General features: G+C 40.6%; 1 protein-coding gene and 1 non-coding gene across 2 annotated transcripts in view; one reads left to right on the top strand and one right to left on the bottom strand.

Moving 5' to 3' along the window:
* SLC16A2 (solute carrier family 16 member 2) overlaps window positions 1-25,091 on the bottom strand; it is a 128,202-nt gene that overhangs the window by 53,159 nt on the left and 49,952 nt on the right. The window lies entirely within an intron of this gene.
* On the top strand, window positions 12,121-12,227 carry LOC133053175 (U6 spliceosomal RNA). Its single transcript, XR_009692110.1, has one exon. It is a non-coding gene; the product is annotated as a U6 spliceosomal RNA (small nuclear RNA).

Here is a 25,091-nt window from a genome sequence, read left to right on the forward strand (position 1 = left end):
GGGAAGGAAACTTTTTTCAGAACAGTTGAACTATTGCCATTCTTGGAGGCCTTACAACCCACACTTGGCATCACAAAAGCCAGCAAGAGGAAGGGCACCCTGCTAATATGCAACTTCTGCTCAGAAGAGCCACTGAAGACTCAACAGCGAGCTTGGGGGTCCCAGGCCACTACTTTGAGAACCCCTGGTCTGATGAAGGGGAGCCTCACCTCTTCTCCAAGCCCCAGAAGTTGCCCGGTTATCACTGACATGACAAAATATTCCAGAGGGTCATCTGCAGCCTTGACCATGTCGGCCTGGCCTGAAGAGAGGAGACCAATTGCTCCTCAAGGCTACCTTCCCAATCAACCAGAACTGACTGTTCCAGAAATGGGCACAGACAGCCAGGAAAGGGCCTGCAGCAGTGGATGGTCCCTGAGCCCCTGAGGTGGGCTCTGCTGGATTCCCACTGCCCCTGGGGTGGGGCAGTTCCCTGGGTTGGACTCTCCTCTGGAGCACTTGCCCACCTGGCTAGGCTGCAGGCTCTGAGAGGACAGGACCACATCCCACTTGTTCACTATTCAGTTCCCAGTCACTCAGGTCACTATTTGTTGAGTAAAAGAAGTAGCTAAGATACTCAGTGGCTCCTGGTGGGTAGTCAAGTTAGAGTCCCAGCTCAGGCACTTCGGAAAGTGATATGCTTATGACCTCTTTATGACTTATGTGGTGTGCACGCATGCATGTGTGCATGTGTGCCTGTGGGTATGTCCTGTATTTGCCCAGGAGAACCCAGGAGCTTCCTGAGGGTGGTTTCATAAACTGGTTTTAGTTCATGCCACAACTCTGCTCCTTAGTGGGCTGGCTCTCCACTTCACCATCAGCCACCCTGCCCAGGAAAGATTCCTCCTGAGGAGGTCCCCAGCTCTTTCTGACCCCAAGAGCTCTTCTCCTCCCTGTCCCTGTTTCCTTATCTGGAAGGTGAGGATGTTGGGCTACATGAAGGGCAAGGGGCCACTTGGTGCCACAATTGCTCATCTCCATGATGTCCGAACACTGCTGCTTCTTGAATACCTCGGGGATTGGGAGCAGGGGCTAGAGCTCACTCTCCTACCGTTGAGACTGAGTTGTGATGGAAATGGCTGTCACCGACCAGGTACTTCTGGGTCAATCAAGAAGCTTAGCTAGATCCAGGCCTCGGCCAGACAAATGAGGTTCAGAGACAGTAGGACACAGGCAGGAGGACCCTCTTGACTGTAAACATAATTAAAACCAGCAATCATTTACTGAGGAATGTTGTGGGTCTCCCTTTCCTGGAGATCACAGAAACATGGAAGCTAATGGGTCCCTGGAGATGGACGGGTGCAGCCCCCTCATTGTATAGATGAGGAAGCCGAGACCCCCAGGGAGGAAGTAGCCCCCTCAGGGTCATGGAGCAGCATAGTGAAAGAGCAGAGACCCAGACCTGTGACCAGGGCTCTCTGGCAAGAGCCAATTTCCCCAGACTCCAGACTGAGAGGCTTCCTTCAACAGCAGGGCAGCCCAGGCGATTCTCTGGAGTGTATTCTATGTACATGTGAAGACTTCCTGAGGTCTTGAGGGTAAATGACCTATCGGAGGCAGCAATGAGGCCAGAGGCCTCTGTCTTCATGATGCCCAAGTACAGGCTGCTCCCTAGACAATCCCTTTCCTTCTCTGCAGGCAGGAGAGACCCCCTATCACTGTGGAGTGTGTCTGATGGCTGCTCCAGCCTGGGATCCGGGATCTCTCCTCAAAGCCTTGCCAGTACATCCAGTCCACTCACCCTCCAGAAGGCCCTTCACTCAGGCAGCCAGTCAGTCAGCTACCCTTTGGGGAGCACCTTCCAAATGACTCTGGGTGAGGCTCAGCTGGGACAGGTCACATATATCCGAAACCAACATCCTTGTACTTGGGGTGCTTCTGGGTGAGGGAGAGACTGAGGTACATGCACCCAAGGGCAGACACCTGGCAACAGAGAGAAATGGGCCAGGGTGGTCAGAGGATGTGGGAACGTGTCAGTCTTTGACACATTCTGGGTAGGACCTGGACTAGGAGGTGGGCACAGTGTGGAGGCCTTCCCTGCCTCTGGAGGCAGGATGGGTGGAGTGGCAGGGTGTGGTTGCTATGAGTTTAGGCTCTTGATGTGTGTTACCAGCCTGGCCTAGTGCCTCAGTAGCTGGCTCACCTTGAGCTCTTCATTTCATCACTTTGAATCTCAAGGTTTGGGAATTAATAATGCCTCACATAACTCAAGGCAGAGCTCACAGGAGGCCTCCTGGGAAGAGCCCGGAGTTAGTGGTTTGCAGGGTAATTTCGCTTCCTTGTGATTTCAGCATACTGTACAGACTCACTTTGGACCCAGAGTTGGTGTAAAGATTATTTTAGCTGAAGACATTTGAGATTCGATAGACAACGGTAAAAAGCCTTTTTGGAGCTTCCTTTATCTGACTAAAAGCAGCAACTCTAGGAAATGAAGCAGCCAAAAATTCCTTCTCGGGATCCACTTCTGGAAGGTAGAATAAAGTCTACCCCAAATCTTTTCTCTGAGTAAGTTTGCGGCCCTGAAAAAGAAAGATCACTCACACCTATATAGACAAACATCACAGCCTCTCCTATCAAGTGTGTGTTCTCCTGAATATCCCTGTATATTTCCAAAAATCATTTATATTACTGGCAAGTAACTTTCTCCCCCATTTCATCTAGTATGTTGACAGGTAATCCCCAAATTCCAACCACACCTTTGAGTTATCATCACTGAGTTCTTCTGTGTATATGGAAGTTGCACATGTAAATAAACTCTGGGGTTTTTTTTTCTCCTGTCAGTCTGTCTTTTACCAGTTTTCATTCACAGGGCCTAGGTGCTAAACCTAAGAGAGTAGAAGAAAAGGTTTTCCTCCCCCAAAATATTCACAAATGGGAACCTCTAGATTTCTGTGTGTCCTTTTTTTAGACCTTGACTCAAGTAAACTGAAAAAAAAACAACAGTCAACACCTCATGACATTGATGAGGTGTTTGAACTTTGAACACTGCCTGGATATTTGATGACATTATGGAATTATGAATTATTTTAGGTGTTGTAATGACATTGTAGTTCTGTTAAAAGAGTGTTCTCATGTTTCAAAGCTACATACTGAAGTGCAGATTCAATGATGTGATATCTGGCCAGGGGCTGCTAATTGTTGATGCTGGGTGATGTCCACAGGAGGTTCATTATGCTATTCTACTTGTATATAGACTTGAAATTTTCCACAACAAAAAGCTTTTAAAATGAAATAGAAAAGGGTGGATCAAGGAGATGTTTACCCAAATGTGGCTTAGCTGCCTGCCTTTGGAAGGGTTTTCATTATAGAGAACAACAATTGCAAACTTAAGAAAAGCCTGTTATCTGTTTTGTGAGCAACAGCGACATATGACTAGAGACTGATTTCACCCCCTCACTTCAGCCCCCTCATTAGGCAGCATCTGTGCTGCTCCTCTCAGCCTGTGGCAGCCCAGTTTGGTTGCCAGGCGTTGGAAGCCAGAAGCCCTTTTCTTGGGAGGGAGAAAAGGGAAAGGGAGGGAGAGAAGCAAGGAGTGGAGGAAGGTAGAAAGAAGTTGCCCAGAGGAAAGCTTGTCCCTGTCTAGCAGCCTGGCCCAGGGGGAGAGATGGGGGTGGGGTCTCTTGTTGGATGCTGGTTTCCCACAGCTCCTACTTTCCATGGTTTATTCCTGGGGGCAGCCTTACCATCCGAGCTTGAGGCTCCACAGAAGCAGGGTGGGGGTGGGGTGGGTATAGATGTGTACCTCCTGCAAAGATTAGGGAGGTCTGTGATTAAGTAAGATACCAGTTAGCACCCACTCAAGTGTCAGAAATTTCAGACAGGCCTCCTCTGGGGGATGTTCCTGAACTCTTATTGAGTCACAAACAATCCTGGGAAAGCAGCTCATCAAATGGAAATTCTGCACTGGTGATCACCCTCTGTTGGGGCCATTCCAGAAGGCAGGAGGCTTCCTCTTTGGAGTGGAGAAACCTGTCCTCTCTGTCCTTTGGGGAGAGAAGGCAGAAGCCTATGGTGCTGCACAGTGGCCTGGCAGTCTCATGGGCGCTGACTGTGTTGGGGAGCCCTGTATTCTGATGTTGATTCAGACCCACCTCTCACTGGAAGGCTGTGTGGGCCTGAGCCCATCTCTGAGTCTCAACTTCCTGATCTTTAGAAGCCCTGAGTGTGGAACCCTGCCTCCCTTCAGACTCAGCTGGTCTGGGATTACAATGCACTCCCCACCCCCAATTCCTGGGCAGGAATTGCTCTCACCTGGGGTGGGGCAAAAGAGCCTGGCCCTCTCTACTTTCACCCACCAGGCCAGACTGGAAGAACCAACATAGCCAGCGCCCTCTGAGAGACAGAAGGAGGGCCTTTCCTAGGGCCACCTTGCTGTGATCATGAGCTATTTCCTGCTGGTCTGGAAGGTGGGATTCAGAGAAGCTCTAGGCAGGTGGGATGGGGGGTGAGGTCAGGCAGCTGCCCGGGAGATCAGCCTTTCAAGACCCAGCATCTGAGAAGGCTGGCTATATTCAATGAGAAAGACATCAGGGAGGCAGCAGTCAGGAGCTGAGCAGGCGCAGGGCCCAGACAGCCCCTTTTCTCTGCAGCATCTTTGTGGCTCCTGGTTGCTAGGAGCAGGCTCTTCCGTTGCTAAGCAACTGAAGCCTGGTGGATTAAGACCAATTTTCTGAGCTCACTGGAAGGGGAGGGAGAGAAGGTGCAATGCAGACGCCCTGGGGAAGCTCATCCCTGCCTCCAACCTTTGTTGGTGGGTGTGAGTGGAGGTGAAGGGACTGGTGAGGTGAGGTCCAGCTGGGAGCTGATCTCTAGGGAGAAGGTCGAGGGTGGGGCAGCTGGGGGCAGGCTGTGCATCAGGTATTCATTATAAAGACCAAAAAACCAGAGTGAAACTGGCAATTAAATGCCAGTTAGAGCACTAATGAATGCTAATACTGTTCCTTTTTGAAACCCCAGAAAAGGCCTGCAGTCCCTGGGGTGTTTCTGAGCCCCCTGACCAGGCCAGATGGGATTGGGCAAGGTCTGTCCTCCAAAGATGGGAGGATTGGAGCATTTTAGGGTCCATGGGTCCCCAACAGTCCTGGGGTCCTACCTCCTGGTGAATGACAGAGGCCCCTCGACACAGTGTCTTCTGCTTAGATAATAACCCCCAGATGACAGGGAGCTACTTCTTCCTGCAACAGCCCCTTCTGTAGCTTGCCCTTAGAAAGTGCTTTGCCCGTCATGCCCCAAGTCTGTCTTCCTATGGCTTTTTCCCGCAGGGGTCAAGGGTGTTATCCCTATCTGCTTTGCTGCAGGGACCTGTAGCCCCTCTCTTCTGTAAAGCCTACCTCTTACTCTTGCCACTACTCAGCGGGCAGAATGGCTGGGGCCTCACCACGACTTGGTGCTTTCTGATTCCCCACCCTCAGCCTGGTCTTTAGCCTCCTTAAGGAAGAAGCTACTAGGATGGACAAATTTACCAGGGGGTCCTGGATCCAATTCTTGTCCCATGGTCCAGGCTTCTCCCACTATCTCGCTGAGATGATATCTTGGGTCAGAAAGAAAAGAGTCTGTGTGTGTGTGTGTGTGTGTGTGTGTGTGTGTGTGTGTGTGTGTGTGTGATAGACATGTAGGAGCGTGTTTACAAACTTAAAAGAAAGGGCTCCAGTTCAAAAATGGTGGTGTGTGGATCCATTTTCTAGGGAAAAAGCCATAATTGGTACAATTCCTTAAATTTTATTAAGAAGCTGTTCTAATGACATATAACAAATGGAGAAGCATTTATCCAAAATACCATAATAAATCTTGGTAAGAACAGCAATAGCCCATGGCATTTGGGCCATGACTTACTCCCATCTCTGCCTTGTCCTGCTCAGTGTAATATAAGCTCTATTCTAGGTGACTGTGGCCAATAATAGGGAGTTCTGTCTTTCTCCAGGTCCCAGTATTGGTCTCCAGTGTGACTCCTGGAAGTATAGGATACAGTTACCTCTCATCCCTCCCTCAGCTCTGTGTTGTAAAATCTTTGTTCCAGACAAGCAGAGCCAGGAGGATGGAGGAGCCTTTCTGCCACTCAGCTCTTACTAGTATTGTGAGAGCTCTACTCCAAGCGTGGCACCAAGAACATTGTCTCTGATTACCTCTGCCCTCAGTTCAGTTCAGTCGCTCAGTCGTGTCCAACTCTCCCCGACCCCATGGACCACAGCACGCCAGGCCTCCCTGTCCATCACCAACTCCCAGAGTTTACTCAAACTCATCTCCATTGAGTCATCAACCATCTCATCCTCTGTCGTCCCCTTCTCCTCCTGCCCTCAATCTTTCCCAGCATCAGGGTCTTTTCCAATGAGTCAGCTCTTCGCATGAGGTGGCCAAAGTATTGGAGTTTCTGCTTCAACATCAGTCCTTCTAATGAACATCCAGGACTGATCTCCTTTAGGATGGATTGGTTGGATTTCCTTGCAGTCCAAGGGACTCTCAAGAGTCTTCTCCAATACCACAGTTCAAAAGCATCAATTCTTCGACACTCAGCTTTCTTCACCGTCCAACTCTCACATCCGTACATGACCACTGGAAAAACCATAGCCTTGACTAGATGGACCTTTGTTGGCAAAGTAATGTCTCTGCTTTTTAATATGCTGTCTAGATTGGTCATAACTTTACTTCCAAGGAGTAAGCGTCTTTAATTTCATGGCTGCAGTCACCATGTTCAGTGATTTTGGAGCCCCAAAAAATAAAGTCAGCCACTCTCTCCACTGTTTTCCCATCTATTTGCCATGGAGTAATGGGACCAGATGCCATGATCTTAGTTTTCTGAATGTTGAGCTTTAAGCCAACTTTTTCACTCTCCTCTTTCACTTTCATCAAGAGGCTCTTTAGTTCTTCTTCACTTTCCGCCATGAGGGTGTTGTCATCTGCATATCTGAAGTTATTGATATTTCTCCCAGCAATCTTGATTCCAGCTTGTGCTTCATCCAACCCAGCATTTCTCATGATGTACTCTGCATATAAGTTAAATAAGCAGGGTGACAATATACAGCCTTGACGTACTCCTTTTCCTATTTGGAACCAGTCTGTTGTTCCATGTCCATTTCTAACTGTTGCTTCCTGGCCTGCATACAGATTTCTCAACCTCTGCCCTAGTTCACTCATAAGTTGTAGGTTCCATGCTAGGAAAAACAAGTCAGAAAAATAAGGATCTACCATCTTGCCTAGCACCCTTCTCATAGAGTAATGGCAGTCTGGGAATGTGGGATGCTCTCCCTACCTCCAGCTCAAGTACAATAAAGCAGAAGTTCAACCCAGAAGAAAGAAAATATTTTAAGATTGGAGAGCCCCTTTAGCTCTCCCTAAAGGAAATAACTTTATTTAGAAAAGAGAATGGAAAAATTCTGGCTTAAGGGTATTGTCAGAAATAATTTAGGTCTTGGTGATAAGCAATTTAGAAGGGACTAGGGGCTTCAGAATTTTTCGTAGGGGACTGTAAAATAGTAGACCAGCTACAAGTTTAAAAGAGAGAATCAGGGAAATAACTAAGAAGAACTATTCTAGAGTCTGAGCAAGCCTCAAAGACTGATAACACTTTACCCCTGCAATGGAGCAGCAACTTTAATTGAATCGGATTGTGGAACAACTTGTGCCCACAGGCATCATTAAAAAAACAATAATGAAATTAAGGAGTAATTAGTAGAGGCTAACAGCTGGGTATGATACCACTAACTAGAGTTACATTACTCAGAAGCTAAATGGGAATCTCAGTGGAAGAAACAGAGTCCATTTCAAATCACAATAATCACTGGTAGTAGTGATGTTGTGTATATATCCATGGCTGCGACTTTAGAGGTTGCATACTGTAGGGAATAGACTTCACCAACCTTGTCCAGAAAAGTCAGTAACAGTAGCTAGAGTTGCTACAGTATATTATCTGACTTGTTGTATATGTCTAGTTTTCAGCAAAAAATTATGAAACATACACAATTACGAAACAGGAAAGTGTAACCCATAAACTGGAAAGAGATACTAGGTGATAAAACTGTCTTAAGGGGGCCAAATGTTGGACTTAGAAGATAAATCAGCTGTTACAAACATTTCCAAAGAACTGAATGAAATCATACTTAAGGAATTAAAATAATGCATGATGACAATGTCTCATCACAAAGAGAATATCAGTAAACAAAATTTTTTTTAAAAGAATCAAGTGAAAATTCTGGAGTTGAAAAGTATTATAAGTGAAATGAAAAATTCAATAAGGAGCTGATTCATGTTGGTTTATGGCAGAAACCAACTGAATACTGTAAAGTGATTATCCTCCAATTAAAAATAAATTAATTTAAAAAAACTAAGGAGTTCAACAGTAGATTTGAGGTGGCAGAAGAAAAGAATCAGCAAATTTGAAGGTCGATCAATATATATATATTATGCAAATTGAAAAAGGTTGAGAACATAGAATGAAGAAAAATGAACAGCCTCAGAGAAATGTTCAGTTCAGTTCAGTTCAGTCACTCAGTCGTGTCTGACTCTTTGCGACCCCATGAATCGCAGCACGCCAGGCCTCCCTGTCCATTACAAACTCCCAGAATTTACTCAAACTCATGTCCATCGAGTCGGTGATGCCATCCAGCCATCTCATCCTCTGTCGTCCCCTTCTCCTCCTGCCCCTAATCCCCCCCAGCATCAGGGTCTTTTCCAATGAGTCAACTCTTTGCATGAGGTGGCCAAAATATTGGAGTTTCAGCTTCAGCATCAGTCCTTCCAATGAACACCCAGGACTGAACTCCTTTAGGATGGGCTGATTGGATCTCCTTTGCAGTCCAAGGGACTCTCAAGAGTCTTCTCCAACACATGTGGGACACCAATAAGCTCACCAATATATATGCAGTGAGATTTTAGATTCCATTGTGGCTCAAATCGTGAAGAATCTGCCTGCAATGCAGGAGACCCAGGTTTCATCCCTGGGTCAGGAAAGAATACTCAAAAATAATGAAAACTTCTCAAATTTGAAGAAACAATTAATCTACATATCTAAGAAGCTCTACAAATAACAATAAGATAAGCACAAGGAGGGATACCCCAGAGACGCCATAGTCAAAATGTTGAAAGCCAAAAACAAAGGGAAATCTTGAAAGGAGCAAGAGAAAAATGACTCATCATGGACAAGAAAAACTCTATAAGCTTAATGGCTAACTTCTACCAAATAGAATAGAGGTCAGAAGGCAGCGGGATGACATATTCAAAATGATGAAAGAGAAAACCTATCAACAAAAAATATTTGCTATAGAATGTCCAGAATAGGCAAAATCCATAGAGACAGTAGATTCACCAGGGGCTGGGGAATGGAGAGGTTGGGAAGAGATTGCTACTAGAAACAGTCTTCTTGGGGGTGATAAAAATATTCAGAAATTAGAAAGTTGGAATGGTTGGAAACTTTGAAAATATACCAAAAACACCAAATTGTACACTTTAAAAGGGCAAATATTATGGTATGTGAATTTTTATCTCAACAAAGGATTAAAAGAAAACAAAGATCTCAAATCATGAACCTAATTTTCCAGCTAAAGGAACTAGAAAAGAAGAGCCAACTAAACACATAGCATGCAGAAGGAAGGCAATAATTAAGACTAGAACAGAAACAAATAAAAGAGAGAATTAAAAATGGAGAAAAACAATGAAACCACAAGTTGATTCTTTGAAAATATCTACAAAATTGGCAATCCTTTAACCAAATTGATCAGAACAACAAAAGAGAAAATTTTCATTAGTAAAATTAAGTACAAAGAGGGGATATCACTACAGCCATACAAAAATAAAGGAGCAGAAGTGAATACTGTGAAGAGCTGTGTGACACTAAATTAGACAACTTAGATGAAATAGACAAAGTCATACAAACCAAAAACTACCAAAATTGTTGCAAGAAGAAACAAAACACCTGAAGAGAAATATAACAAAAGATTGAATTAGTAACCGAAACACTTTTCAGTCTATCAAAAATAAAAACCCCAACCAAATGCCTTTACTAGTGAATTGTGTCAAACATTAGAGAATTAATACCAATCTTCACAAACTCTCCATAAATAGGGAAGAACATTTCTCAGTTCATGAGGCCAGTATTATCCTGATACCAAAGTAAGCAAAAGCCTTCACAAGAGAAGAAAACTGTGGTTTTATCAATGTAAAAATCCTCAATGAACCGCTAGCAAGTTTAATACAGTAGTACATAAAAAAAAGATTATACACTATGATCAACTGATGTTTATATCAGGAATGCAAGATTGACTTAAAATCTGAAAATCAACTAATGTAATACACAGAAAAAAAAAACACGGTTATCTCAAGAGAAGCAGAAAGTCATTTGAAAAATCACAACATTCCTTCATGATAAAACATTTGACAAGCTAGGAACAGAGTGGAACTTTCTTGACTTGATAAAGATGATTTATGAAAAACCCAAGGGCAATATCATACTTATTGGTGAAAGACTGATTACTTTCCCTCTAAGATCAGAAATAACACAAGGGTGTCTGCTGTCAACATGTCTGTTCAACATTGAATTCAAGGTTTCAGCTAGGCCAATTAGGCAAAATAAATAAAAAGCATCCAGATTCAAAATGAAAAATAAAACTATCCCTGTTTGCAGACAACATGATCTTGTATATAGAAACTCCTAAGGAATCTTGCAAAAAAAAAAAAAAACAAACCCAAAACTATTCAAATAAATTAGCATGGCTGCAGGTTACAAGATCAATATACAAAGATCAATGGTACTTCTGCATACTAGTAACAATTTGAAAGTGAAATTAAGAAAAATTCCATTAACAATAGCACCAAATATAAATTACGTAGAAATAAAATTAACAAAAGAAGTAAAAACACTCTGAAAATTATAAAATATTGTTGAAAGAAGTTAAAGAAAACCTAAATAAATGAAACTATAGCCCATCTTCATAGGTTAAAAAGTTTAATGTCTTTAAAATTGTTAATATGGCAATCTCTCCAAGCTGATTTACAGGTTCACTATAAAAATCCCAATGACATTGTTTTTTTGAAAAAATTGACAAGTTGACCTTAAAATTTGCATGGAAATACAAGAGACCCAGATGACCAAAGCTGAAAAAAATTGAGGACTCATACTTTTAGATTTAAAATTTATTACAAATCTACAGCAATCAAGACAGTATAGTACTGGCATAAAGATAGACACATCTATTAATGGAATAAAATGGAAAGTCCAGAAAAATTGCATTTATTGTGAATTTAATGTTTGCAAGAGTGCCAAAATAATTCAGTGTGGAAAAAGTAGTGAATTCAATAAATGGTGATGAGTCAATTGGATGTCCACATACAAAAGAATGAAGTAAAACCCATACATCACACCAAATATAAAAATTACCTCAAAATGAAGCATAGTCTTAAATATAATAACTAAAACTATAAAACTCTTAGAAGAAAGCACAAAAGTAAATCTTCATGGCCTTAGACTAGGCAATGGTTTCTTAGCTATAACAATGAAAGCACAAGCAACGAAAGAAAACAGTAGATAAATTGAACTTCATGAAAATTAAGAATATTTTTCAGTTATATACTCAAAATAATTTAAAGCAGGGATTTGAACAGATATTTGTATACTTATGTTCATAGCTGAAAGGTGGAAACAACCCAAATATCAATTAATGAATGAATGGATAAACAAAATGTGATATATACAAACATAGACTATTATTCAACCTTAGAAAGGAAGGAAATTCTGACGTATGCTGTTGCTGCTGCTGCTGCTAAGTCGCTTCAGTCGTGTCCGACTCTGTGCGACCCCATAGACAGCAGCCCACCAGGCTCCCCCATCCCTGGGATTCTCCAGGCAAGAGCACTAGAGTGGGTTGCCATTTCCTTCTCCAGCGCATGAAAGTGAAAAGTCAAAGTGAAGTCGCTCAGTCGTGTCCGACTCTTAGCGACCCCATTGACTGCAGCCTACGAGGCTCCTCCGTCCATGGGATTTTCCAGGCAAGAGTACTGGAGTGGGGTGCCATTGCCTTCTCCAACTGACTGCTACAACATGGATGAACCTCGAAGACATTATGCTGTTAAATGAGTTTAAAAAGGACAAATATCGTGCTCGCTTCGGTAGCACATATACTAAAATTGGAACGATACAGAGAAGATTAGCATGGCCCCTGCGCAAGGATGATACGCAAATTCGTGAAGCGTTCCATATTTTTTAGCTGAAAAAAAAAAAAAAAAGAATGAGGGAGCAAAGCAAGCAGAAGAAATAAAATTTTTTAAAAATGAAAAAAAAAATAAAAAGGACAAATATCATATAATTTCTCTTATAATAGATTACATAGAGTAATCAAAGGCATAGACACAGAAAGTAGAATGTTGGTTGCCAGGGGTTCATAGGAGGATAAAATGGGAAGTTGTTATTTAATGAGTATAGAGTTTCAGTTTGAGAAAATAACAAAGTTCTGGATATGGGTGGTGGTGATGATTGCACAACAATGTGAATGTACTTAATACCACTGAAGCATAGGCTTAAAATGGTAAATTTCATTATGTATATATTACCACAATAAAATATTAAAAAATTTTATGCTTCAAAGGTCACCAGCAAGAAAGTGAAAAGACAACCAACACGATAGGATAAAATATTTGCATATTATTTGTCTGAAAAGGGTTGAGTATCCAGAATTTATAAAGAACAGTTACAATTCAACAATAATATCCTAACAAGTAATAAAAATCTCAACAAACTGAAAAATCAACAACTCTTCTTAGATTCATTAGAGAAGTGAGGTCACAGGGCAAAGTATTATACTAAAATTATACTAAAAAATTACAAAGCATACTAAAAAGCTAAAACAGCATTTATAGAGACAGAGAGCATCAGAACCAGACAAGATATGGCTGGGGTGTTGGAATTATCAGACCAAGAATTTGAAATAACTATGATTAACATGGTAAGGGCTCTAATGGATAAGGTAGACAATATACAAGAACAGATGGGCACTGTACACAGAGAGAAGGAAATCCTAAGAAAGAATAAAAAAGATATACTAGAGATTAAAACTATAGTGTAACCTAAATGAAGAATGCCTTTAATAGTCTCATTGGTAGATTGGACATGGTTGAGGAAAGTCAGTGAGATTGAGAGTATGTCAATAGAAACTTCCAAAATTGAAAAGCAAAGAAAAAGAGACTGGAAAAAATGGAACAGAATATCTATAAACTTTGGGACAACTATAAAAGATTCAACATATGCATAACGGGAATACCAGAAGGAGACAAAAGAGAGAAAGGAACAGAAAACATATTTGAAGCAACAAGAACTAGGAATTTCCCCAATTAATGTCAGACACCAAATTACAGATCCAAGAAACTCAGAGAACATCAAACAGGATAAATGTTCCAAAATAATACCTGGGAATATCATATTCAAACTGCAAAAAATGAAGATAAGGAAAAAATCTTGAAAGAAATTATCCCACCTAAAGAAAAGTAAAGATAAGAATTATATCTGGATTCTACTCAGAAGTCATGTAAGCAAGATGAGAGTGGGATGAAATATTTAAGATGCTAAGAGAAAAAAACTGACCAACTTGAAATTTTGTATCATGGGAAATTAACCTCCAAAAGTAAAGGAGAAACACTTTCTCAGACAAAAACTGAGAGAATTTGTTGCCAGTGAACCTGCCATGCAAAAAAAATCTTAGAAGAAGTGTTTCAGAGAGAAGGAAAACAATATAGGTCAGAACTTCTGATCTACATAAAGAAAGAAAGAGAATTGGAGAGGAGATGAGTTAAAACTTTTATTTTTCTTATTTTTAATTGATCTAACAGATCAATTTTTTGCTCAAAATATAATAGCAACAGTTTAATGACAGCAATGACAGAAGGGGCAGGAAGGAAGAATTAGGATTATTTTGTTTTTATAAGACTAATGAGGCAGTATAATGTTATATAAAAGGGGACATGGATTAGTTGTGAATGTATATTGCAAAGTCTAGGGCAACCACTTGAAAAAGTAAAAAAAAAAAAAAAAGTATAACTTATCTGCTATGGAAAGAGAGAAAATGGAATCATACAGAAAGCTCAACTAAAACCACAGATGGCAGAAAAAGAATGGCAGACAAAAATTAAAATGAAGAACAAGAGCCACAAATAGAAAACAGTGACAAATATGGAAAATATTAATCTAATCCAACAATATCAAAAATCACTTTAAATGTTAATGGTCTAAATATATCAATTAAATGACATTGCCAGAGGGGATAAAAAAATAAGACCCAACTATGCGTTGCCTACAAGGAACCCACTCTTAATATAAATACTCATACAGATTAAGAGTAAAGGGATGAATAAAGACAAAAAAGAAATTAAAGAAAAATCTAAAAATAACTCCATGCTAACACTAAGCAAAATAAAGCTGAGGTAGCTATATTAATTTCAGACAGGGTAAAAAAAAAAATTACAGACAGGGTAGATTTCAGAGCAAGAAATGCTCTCAGGAATAACATTTATATAATGGTAAAGGGGTCAATTCTCTAGGAAGACATTGCAATGCTTAATGTGAATATGCCTAACAACAGAGTGCCAAAATATGTGAAACAAAAACAGATAGAACACCCCTCTATCAGAAATGGATAGATTCAGCTGGCAGAAAATCAGTAAGTACATAGTTGAACTGAAGAGCCCCATCAATCAAATGGATCTAATAAACGTCTATAGACTACTTCATCCAACAACAACAGAAGAGACCTTCTCCAGGTCACAAGGAACATTCATTAACATAGACCATTTTCTGGACCACAAAACACACCTTAACAAATTTGAAAGAATAGAAATCATACAATATCTGCTCTCAGGACACAATGGGTTAAACTAGAAATAGATAAAAAACAAAAAGGTGGAAAATACGAACATATTTGGAGATTAAACAACGCACTTTTAAATAACATATGGGTCAAAAAAGGAGTATCAAGAGAAATTTTAAATTTTGAATTAAATGAAAATTAAAATATATCAAAATTTATGGGATGCAGTGAAAGCAATGCTTATAGAGAAATTTATAGCATCAAATGCCTATATTAGAAAAGAAGAAAAATCTGTAAATCAATAACCTAGGCTTCTACCTTAGGAAGCTAGAGAAAGAAGAGCAAATTAAATACAAGTAAGCAGAAGAAAAAATAAAAATCAGGGCAGAAATCAATGAAATTGAAAATAGGAAATCAATTGAGAAAGTCAATAAAACTAAAAGCTAATCTTTGGAAAGATACATAAAATTGATAAGGCTTAGCCAGGCTAACCAAGAAAAAAAGAGAGAGAAGACATAAATTACTAGTATCAAAAATGAAAGAGGGATGTCATTACAGATCCCATAGACATTATAAGTATAATAAAGAAATATTATGAACAATTCTATGGCACACATTTGATAACCTAGATAAAATAGACCAGTTCATTGAAAGACACAATTGGCCAAAACTCACCCAAGAAGAAATTGACAATATGAATAAGGCTATATCTATTAAAGAAATTGAATCAGTAATTAACAATCTTACAAAACAGACAGTTTACCAGGCCCAAATGGGTTCACTGGTGAATTCTACCAAGCATTTAAGGAAGAAATGATACCAATTCTTGGCCATCTCTTCCAAAAGACAGAAGCAGAGGGAATCATTCCTAGCTCATTCTGAGACCAGCATTACCCTATCACCAAAACTAGACAAAGTCATTACAAAAAAAACTACAGACCAATATCTCTCATGAACATATGTGCAAAAATCTCAACAAAATATTAGAATCCAACAATGGATACAAAGATATATACACCACAACCAAGTAGAATTTATCACAGGTATGCAAGGCTGGTTCAACATTCAAAAATCAATTAATGCAATTTATAACCAGACTAAAGAACTAAAACCAAATGAGCACATCGACAGATGCAGAAAAAGCATTTGACAAAATCTGAAACCTACTACTGATAAAACTCTGAGCAAACTCTAAATAGAGGGGAGCTTTCTCAACCTGGTAAAGAACATCTGCAAAAAACTTATAGTTAACATCACACTTAATGATAAGAAACTAGAAGTTTTCTTGCTAAGATCAGGAACAAGGGAAGGATATTCCCTCTTACCACTCTTTTTTCCATATTGTACTGCAATAACTCTAAAACTCCTAGAAAATATAGGAGAAAATCTTGACAACCTTAGCTGTGGTGATGACTTTTTAGATATGATCCATGAAAGAAAAAATTGATAAATTGTACTTCATTAAAATTTAAAAATTTTGTTCTGCAAAAGACAATATCAAGAAATGAGAAAATAAGCCACAGATTGAGAGAAAATATTTGTAGAGGACATATCTGATAAAGGATTGTTTGCTATTCAAAATATAAGAAGAACTGAAAATTCAACAAGGAAATGAACAATTCAGTTAAAAATTGAGCAAAAGATTTTGGCAGATAACTCGCTGAAAAAGATATATAAATGGCAAATAAGAATATGAAAAGACATGGCATATCATGTGTTATTAGAGAATTGCAAATGAAAACAATGAGATACCACTATGTACCTATAAGAATGGACAAATCCATAACCCTGACAACAAAATGATGGTGAGAATGTAGAGCAACAGAAAGTGCCATTTGTTGCTGGTGAGAAGGCAAAATGGTACAGTCACTTTGGAAGACATTTTGGCAGTTTCCTACAAAACTAAACATATGATCCAGCAATTATGCTCCTTGGTATTTAAGGAAATGAATCAAAAAACCTATGTCCATGCAAAAATCTGCACATGATTATTTATAGCAGGTTTATTCATAACTGCCTAAACTTGGAAACAATCAAGATGTCCTTCAGCAGGTGAATGGATGTGGTTCATCCAGAAAATGGAATAGTATTCAGTACTAAAAAGAAATGAACTATCAAGACATGAAAAAACATGGAGGAACTTTAAATGCACATTACTAAGTGAAAGAAGCCAATCTGGAAAAGGTACATACCATATGATTTCAACTATAGGACAGCCTGAAAAAGGCAAAACTATGGAGACAATAAAAGAATCAGTGGTTTCCGGGGCTTCAGGGGGAGGGAGAGAAGAATAGGTAGGACAGAGAGGATTTTTTAGGCTATGAAATTATTCTGTATACTATAATGGGGGAGTTTGACATCTCTCAGAGTTCATAGAATGTACTGATACCAAGAGTGAACCTAATGTAAACTATGGACTTTGGATACTGATGATGTACCGATGTAGGTTCACTCATTGTAATAAATATATCACTCTGGCTTGGAATGTTTATAGTAGGGGAGGCTCTGTGTGTGTTGGGGCAGGGGATATATGAGAAATCTCTGTACTTTCCACTCAATTTTGCTGCAAGCCTAAAAGTGCTCTAAAAATATAGTCTTTTTCAAAATCAGACCAAAAAAATTTGGATAGACATTTCTCCAAAGAAGAAACACAAATGGTTATTAAGTGTATGATAAGATGTCCAACATCATTAAAGAAGTGTAAATCAAAAGAAAAATGTAGAATTGCAAAACAAAACAAAACAAAACAAAAAACTAACACTGACTAGGGTTGTTATAGGGCTTCCCCAGTGGCTCGGTGATGAAGAATCCACCTGCAATGCAGGAGACAGGAGTTCAATCCCTGAATGGAGAAGATTCCCCTGGAGGAGAGCATGGTGACCCACTCATGTATTCTTGCCTGGAGAATCCCATGGACAGAGGAGCCTGGCTGGCTACAGTCCACAGGGTCACAAAGAGTCAGGCATGACTCCAGCGACTGAGCCTGCATACATGTAGGGTGGTTATAATAATAATTAAAGAGGAAAATTACAAATGTTGGTAAGGATGTGGACAAATTGAAATTGTCACTCACTCCTGGTGGGGATGTAAAATGATTCAGTTACCTTAGAAAATATTTTGGCAGTCCCTTAAAATGTTAAACATAGAGTTACCATATAATCCAACAAATCTATTTCTAGGTATATATGCAGGACAGATGAAAATATATATCTACAAAAAAACTTGAATATGTGTTCATAGCAGCATTATTTATAATATCACCCAAATGGAAACAACCCCACTGTACATGAATTGATGAATGGATAAGCAAAATGTGATATATACATATAATGGAATATTATTCAGCCATAAAAATGAATAAATTAATAATACATGCTACAACATAGGAGAATTCCAAAAACATTATACTAGGTGAAAAAGCCAGTCAAAAGAGACCACATATTGTGTAGTTCAATGTATATGAAATGTCTAGAACATGAAAGACATATAGGGAGAAAGTAGATTAGTGTTTGCTAAGATGCAGGAATGGTGAATTGAGGGGTGAGAGCTAAAGGGTATAGGCTTCTTTTTGAAGATGACAATGTTCTAAAACTGATTGTTGTGATGGTTATACAATCCTGTGAATATACTAAGTACCACTGGATTGTATACTTAAGATGTGTTGTTTGTATGGCATATGAATTTTGTCTCAATAAAACTCATATTTTTTAAAAGCTTTATAGAATAGAAGGTGATCTTTGAGTCCTGAAGGATAATTAAATAATCACAAAGTAAAGAAAGGATTTCAAGCTGATGGAACAGCATGAACAATGGTTTGGATGCTTGAAATATGAATGACATGAAGGTAAATGGAGAAGGTATGTGTGGGTGATTTAGGTAGGTGTTGGGTGGAAGAATATGAGCCTGGGAAAGCAGCCTGGGAACTTGAATAGTGTGCTCAGGAGTTTGGACCTAATCTTACCAAGTCAATGGAGATTCAAGATTTGTATCTGGGCTAGGAACTGACAAAGTCAGATTTCCAGTTTATGGAGCATGCCCTGACAATAGTTAGTCTGTAGAATATATGAGAGGAGGCAGGAATACCAGTTAGGCTTTTGTAAACTGTGTAGACTGCAAAAGTTATCACTGGGAGCTTTCTCAATTGTCTTCTCTGAGTTGCCTCCCCCAGGGCCTGCCCTGAGCCTTGTACCTATAAGGTCTCACTATACTAAGATTTTATTTTTGGAAAATTAAATATGCACAATTTTCAAGCTCCAAAAGAGTTACTCAGAGGCAGCATCTCTGTTTCTGAGAGAGACTTTGGTGCCAGTCCTAGGAGCTTACTAGGTAAATAGCAAACCAACTCTAGAGGTGGCCACGAAGTCCACAGTATGGGTCTTAACCTGTTTTCTGCATGCCTCACCCCCACCCCGCACACTTAGGATATTCTCTGTTTTAGAAGCTTCTTTCAACCCACAGCCCTAGACTCCAGTTAGCTCTACCACAAGCTGCTCTGTGGCCTAAGTCAAGTCCTTTATTCTTCTAGATCTTTGTTTCTCTGTCTACATCACAAAGGATTCTAAAAATATGTTCTTTAACATATGGGCACAGGAGGAGCAGAGACAGAGAAAGACAGGAAAATAGATAAGAGGCCTAAACCGTTAGAGAGACTTAAACCTCTCTCTCTGGCTGAGAGCTCACTGGGTATACAGTGACCTAGTTCAGCCTGGGAAGGGTGAGGACTGTCCCTAAGCCAAACATGCTACCCTCAATCTGGCATCTGCCCCTTGGGAGGATTCCACTTTCAAATTAAAAATGTACTTCATGTTTTCCAATGTTCTATGTGTCTCCAAATCACAGGAGAGCATTTTGTTTTGGGTAAGATAGGAACCTATAAGAAGCATACCCTTCATTAACCACCTCCACCGAACAATGGCAAGCAGACCAAAAGAACCTTGTCATTCAAGCTTGGCTTACTTGTGGTGAGGATTCTTGCCCTCATCCCACTAGCCCATCTGGATTCTTGACCATACTTCACAGAGGCCTTACAACTGGGGAGAAACAATGCAGAGAAGAAGGTCTACCACTCTACAAAGCAACCACAGTTTGAGGGACTAGTATGGCAGTGTCACAGAAACAGGGGAGCCAGGTTTGGGAGCAGCAAGTTGGGAGCATGGACTCATTCCCTGGGGCATGTAAACGGCTGATGGGAGCTTAGTGACCATCTATTCCAGTAGCCCCTAACTGAGAATGGTAGAAGGTAGTAAGGAGGGAATGGAAGGGAGGAGAGAAATCATTGAATGAGTCCAAAACCCTCAAAGAAATTCTAGATTGACCCAAGATAAGGTGACATGTAGCACATGCTCACTAAAGTGTGAAATTTCTTTCTCTTTGCCTATAACAGTCATTATCTTATTACTGGTCAGGCGTTCTGATGGGCAGTTATTACTTAAGCTAATAAGATGAGGAAATAAGTTACCATGTAAGCAATATATTTATTGGTTAAAAAATCTTGCAAAAATATATGGTCCAGGAGGGGAAATATTTTTAAGGGTGAAAAATTTGGGAACAGTAAAAAAGGCTTACCAGGGCACTAGTGGTAAAGAACCTGCCTGCCAATACAGGAGACATAAGAGATGTGGGTTTGATCCCTGGCTTGGGAAGATCCCCTGGAGGAGGACATGGCAACCCATTCCAGTATTCTTCCCTGGAGAATTCCATGGACAGAGGAGCCTGGTAGGCTACAGTCCACGGGGTTGCAAAAGAGTCAGATACAACTTAGGGACTAAACAACAATGACACAGTGGAATGCAAACGTTTAATTTTACTTATAAGGAAACTGAGACCCAAGGAAGAGAAGTAACTTGTCTGAAGTCACATAGTGAGTAGACCTGCCAGATGTGGAGCCCAGATATAACCACCAGCCAGCACCCTGTTTCCTCTCCTCCACTTCAAGACTACCTATCCCTCCACAACAAAGTAGGTACTCAGGAAAGTTTTGTTGAATTGAACAAAACCCACCAGTTTTTCCAGGGAAAGCATCCATGGTCATTAAGTTACCTGGATTGGCAGAATTGGGCCAAGAAAGTAGAGCCTGGGCTAAAATACTCTAGAGAGAGTATTAATAAGTACACAATAAGTATTGTGTATTATTACAAAGCCATGGACTTCTGAACCATGCTAGACCTATAGCAACCATAACTTTGATCAGGATATCATGGTTTCAACCCAAATCCTAAATTTCAGAATTCCCACACCCCTCTTACCAGGTGGTTTATTTAATTTATATTTTATTGATGGATAATTGCTTTACAGAATTTTGTTGTTTTCTGTCAAACCTCAGCATGAATCAGCCAGTTCAGTTCTGTCGCTCAAGTGTGTCTGACTCTTTGCGACCCCATGGACTGCAGCATGCCAGGCCTCCCTATCCATCACCAACTCTCAGAGTTGACTTAAACTCATGTCCATTGAGTCGGTGATGCCATCCAGCCTTCTCATCCTCTGTCGTCCCCTTCTCCTCCTGCCTTCAGTCTTTCCCAGCATCAGGGTCTTTTCAAATGAGTCAGTTCTTTGCATCAGGTGGCCACAGTATTGGAGTTTCAGCTTCAGCATCAGTCCTTCAAATGAATATTCAGGACTGATTTCCTTTAGGATGGACTGGTTGGATCTTCTTGCTGTCCCAGGGACTCTCCAGAGTCTTCTCCAACACCACAGTTCAAAAGCATCAATTCTTCTGCACTCAGCTACTCAGCTTTCTTTGTAGTCCAACTCTCAAATCCATACATGACTACTGGAAAAACCACAGGTTTGACTAGATGGACCTTTGTTGGCAAAGTAATGTCTCTGCTTTTTAATATACTGTCTAGGTTGGTCATAACTTTTCTTCCAAGGAGCAAGTGAATCAGCCATAGGTATACATTTATCCCCTCCCTTTTGAACCTCCGTCCCATCTCCCTCCCCATCCAACACCTCTAGGGTGATACAGAGCCTCTGTTTGAGTTCCCTGAGCCACATAGCAAATTCCTGTTGGCTATCTATTTTACATATGGTAATGTAATTTTCCATGTTACTCTCTCCATACATCTCACCCTCTCCTCCCCTCTCCCCATGTCCATAAGTCTATTCTCTATGTCTGTTTCTCCATTGCTGCCCTGTAAATAAATTCTTCAGAACCATTTTTCTGGAGCCAGGTGATGTTTTATTGTGCCTCCAATGTCATTAAACCAGTGCTCAGAGTGGCTGTAAGTGGGTTGGAGCTTGGTAAAGCAACTCAGGGAAGGGCAACTTTGTTTTCACCAGGCTCAGTGGGTCAATTTCTTTGTGTTGAGAATAGGCACAGAGAAATAATAGTCCTAGAAGAAGCGTGGGTCTGCAGCAAATCTCAGATAAAATACATTCAAGTGAGAGGAATGGCATGAAGGGACCCAGAGAAGTGCTGCTGTTGCCTGAGTAGCTGTTTGGCTTTTGTAGCTCTTTAGAGGCAGGTCTAGAAGAAGCTCATAAAGACAAAGAAGGTAGAAAGTTCACACCAGCCCCCACGCACCAAGGCTTTTGAAGCATTGGTGAGAGAGTATGGAGTCTGAATCCACCGCCCATCCGGACTCCTGGAACCCTGGGGCGTTGGATGGAGTCTGTATCCTTCTTCTTAGGTTTCCCTCAATGGCGTTGCCTGCTGGGTTTGCAGGTCTCCTGGTTCCCTTCTCATTTCTCCTTGGAGGTGGTATTGACCAGCCCTCCCCCACCAGATAAGGACATCATGTTCTTCCTGATCTAGGAGAGCAAAGCAATCCTCATTCCCTGGGGTCTGGGAGGGCCGGAGAGGGAAGTTCTAATGTTTGTAAGCAGATCAGTCAGTCTCCTGGTCCAGATAGCCTCCACCACCTCCTGTTTAGTCCCCTCCTCATCATTTCCAGCCCCCCCCCCCCCCCCGTACAGCCTCTAGATTGCTTTGTTCATTGCCCAGAAACTTGCAGCTAGCCAAGAACAATGCATCCCACCTCCCTGGAATTGTCACTCCAGCATGGGGGTTGGCTGAGGAAGAAAAGTGCACTGTGCTCCTCACTAGGCCTCTCTCCAACTCTCTCCAGCCCTTTCCTGCCTGCCAGTGGGGACTGTTCTGGTGCACAAACACTGTCTCCAACCTACAGGATGGGCTGAGCACCACCCCCAACCTCCCTGGAAGTCTAGCATAGCAAAAAATACTTAAATAGCTGGTTTGAGTGGCCTTAAGGCCCAGGGGAAGAATCTGAAGGGTAAGCAAGGGCAGCAAGAACCTGGAGGGCTGCAGTAGCTGATGAGTCAGTGCTTTCTAAAGGGTTCTGTTCCTGCCTTTCTCTATAGTAATTCATTCTCAGGAACACATGCAGGGACTCCAGAGTCCAGGGCAAAGTTTTTGTTCTTGGATTCCCCATTCCAGGCTGCTCCTTCTCACACTGTGACAAAATCTTCTCAAGCCACACCCTCCTGGACTGAGAGTTACTCTTGGTTTTCAAATAGTCCCATGAGGCCATTTTAAATTTTGTTAAGGAAATATAAACTTAAATAAAATAAGAGTAAAATAAAAGTATGGCAATTTCCTTGGGGATTCCTAGAAGGAAGACATGAGATAGATCTCATATTCCATTCTAGTAATAGTTCTATTAACAGATGCACACCATGTGATCTCTTTCTGAACCCCTTTCCTGAAACAACAGCTGTTTGCTGGCCATGGGCCAGCTCAACCCTGAAGGCCAGGTTCCTCCATGTTGCCATATTCTCTGGCTCAGTGACAGAGCAATAGGTCTGAAACTGACTATTTTAGGATTGTGTCCCCTCTCCCACTCATGGACTTCTAGTCTCTCCTAACTGAGGACCCTAGCCTTTGTCTAGGCCAGTGGCTTTAAAAAGAAATTAATATTGTCCTTTTTGTGGTATTATTATTAGTTTGCTTTAGTAAACACATAATATTTACAAAAGTTTTGGCTCTCATTCCCCGCCCACCCCAGACAACTTCCTATATGAAAAGTTTTAAGTTTTTAATTAAAATTCTTCCTACATGGATGGGTTTTCAGAAACCCATTCCTCATACTTGGGGAAGTGCCACTGTAGGGTCAACAATGTGTAATAACATCAAAAGGATGTAAAATATCAACAACAACAAAAACTACCAAAAATAGCATTGAGGACAAAATAAAAACACAAATGCAACATTAGCCAAGTCAGTTTCTGCTAAACACATTTTGAAAATGGAAGTCACCAGTTACAAGGTACTTGTAAATGACTTATACATACATATTCATAACAGTTTTATTTGTAATAGTCCGAAACTAGAAATAACCTAATCATCTGTCAACAAATGAATGGATAAGTGTTATATCCATACAGAATGCTACTTAGCAATAAAAAGGAACAAAATGTTGACATACACATTATTTTGAATCTCAAAATAATTACACTTAGTGAAAGAATTTCTAAGACAAAAGAGCACATACTGTATGCATCCATTTATACAAAATTCTAAAAACTGCCAACTAACCTACAGTGACAGAAGACAGATCAGTGGTTGCCTGGGGATGGTGATGGAAGGAAAGATGTACCGCACAAGGGCATGAAGAAACTTTTGGGAGTGATATGTTCATTACCTAGGCTATTGCAATGAATTCATGGGTACATTTATTGGCCAAAATTTACCAAATTATAAACTTTAAACATATACAGTTTATTGTACATCAATTATAGCTTCATAACCTATTAAAAAGTAATTAGATACAGAGCAAAAAGTTTATTGTAGCAGATGCTGCTGGGCTTACTCAACATCCATTTTAATTCTCTATTTCTGTCACTACTACAAAAGCTACAAAAGCTAATTGCTTACATTTCCAGACTCCAAGCTAAAAGTTAGAAAGTTAAAAATCTTTTTAAATCCATGGAATCTCTTTTCCTTTCCAATTGCAATTTTACACTGAAGAACATTGTATAAATCATATAAAAGCAGGGCTGCATTAGTGTGATGGGGGTTCTTGTCAGGATACTGGAAACTCCACTCAATCTTTTCTCATTTACTTTCTCCTCATCCATACTGTCCCTCTGCTGTAGTCCCTGAGGGGTTCTGAATAATCTCTGGAGTTATATAGATATCGTCTTTCTCAGGCTAGCTACTGTCTCACTATCTGTCCTAAAAGATGATGAAGCCTAGTCTCTTCATTTGATAGGTAGGGAAATTGAGCCATGAAGAGGTGAAGAGACCTGCACATGGTCTCACAAGACAGAAGCAGACATTGGTGGCCCAAATGTCTTGGGAGTCCCAAGACTGTG

This window comes from Dama dama, chromosome X, assembly GCF_033118175.1.
Source record: "Dama dama isolate Ldn47 chromosome X, ASM3311817v1, whole genome shotgun sequence".
NCBI lineage: Eukaryota > Metazoa > Chordata > Mammalia > Artiodactyla > Cervidae > Dama > Dama dama.